The following is a 1,678-nucleotide window of genomic DNA, read 5'->3' on the forward strand; positions in this document are numbered from 1 at the left end:
TAGGTAAGTCTGTAATATTTATAAAAAATTAAGAAGTCCATCTCTGACAGTCTCCCCCCACCTCACCCAACTCCCTTCAGTAACACAGAACACGTTACCTACTACAAATTAAGGGAACTGGTTACTGTGAAGGGCTCCATTCACTTTTCACTTCGGCCTTACTCAGACTGACTTTGTTTCATTAAAAGTTTAAAAGGTCATCTAGGAGACAGTCCAGATCATTCTTTGAATTCATTGGCATATACCAATCTAAATCATTAATATCATTAACCACCCCTTTGGAAACTGTAAGGAGTTGGCTCTGGGGAATCTATTAACTAGGCCAGCTTGGGTAATACTATCCTAATTTACTGTAGTGTATTGGATTAGCTGGAGGAGTCCTGAAAAAATAAAATCTAGACTGGAGAGGTTTTAAAGATCTTCGTGGTGCTTTCCAGGTGGGACATTGAGGAGGAATCCTGGGAAGCCCCTGGAAGTAACATGAACGAAGTAGATTTGGCCAGTAAAGGAAGGGAGCAGCAAAGGAAGGGGACTGGTGAGAAACTCAGACAAGATTCACCTGATGCACAGCACTTCTGACAGAAAAAGAGAGGGAAGAAAAAAAGGTGCTGACAAGTTTGCAACAAACATTATAAAGGCTAAGAGTCGCAGGAGAAAGGAAGGGTTGGAGGTAGAGGGAGGAGGAGGCAGAGAAAGAATCCAAAAACAGATCTCACAGATCACAAGCCCCACTGAGAGTAACTGAATCAATCTCCAGTGGAGGGCTCGGGCACCTGTATTTTGAAAGACCCTTATCATAGTTACAAGCTGAGGTCCGGGTTGATAAAGTCTCCTCCCCGGCTTCAGTGCATCAATTTCACCCTAGGCAAACCTAGGTCACTGATGCTGTGGTTCTAAGTGACTCATTTGTTCCCTGCTAAAGAGGATGCGAAAACTTGGGTTCAATTCCTTCTTTTTAATTAGAGCAAAATCGCTGAAGAAAAAAAAAAAAAAAACTTTCAACAGAGTCACATCACTGAACACTCCTTTCCATAAGTCAAAGGAAAAGAGAACAAGATAGAAAGTCCATCTGTTGGTGTGTGCTATCCCACTGCTGGATCAAATGAGAGAACTCAGAAACGTGGTTGTAAATGGAGGCTTGAAGCTTTTATCCATTCCTTTGTAACTTATTGCAAAAACAGTATAACCTAGTAATACCACCAGTGGAAAAAGCAATGGACTTGGCCTTGGAAGATGGTAGCACCATCGCCATTATTATGAGGGGATGTTGCTATAATAATCGCAGCCTCAGCTTTCTCCTCTGAAAAATGAGACATCTCTTCGGATCTAAAGCATAGTTTCAATTCATTGTTAATGTACATAGTTGGAACTATTACATTTATTTATTTATGTGTTTATTTTTGACAGGCAGAGTGGACAGTGAGAGAGAGACAGAGAGAAAGGTCTTCCTTGGTTCACCCTCCAATGGCCGCTACGGCCCGCGCGCTGGGGCGGGCGCACCGCGCTGATCCGAAGCCAGGAGCCAGGTGCTTCTCCTGGTCTCCCATGCGGGTGCAGGGCCCAAGCACTTGGGCCATCCTCCACTGCCTTCCTGGGCCACAGCAGAGAGCTGGCCTGGAAGAGGAGCAACCGGGATAGAATCTGGTGCCCTGACCGGAACTAGAACCCCTGGCACTGC

This window comes from Lepus europaeus, chromosome 11 (genome assembly GCF_033115175.1).
Source record: "Lepus europaeus isolate LE1 chromosome 11, mLepTim1.pri, whole genome shotgun sequence".
NCBI classification, from domain to species: Eukaryota; Metazoa; Chordata; class Mammalia; order Lagomorpha; family Leporidae; genus Lepus; species Lepus europaeus.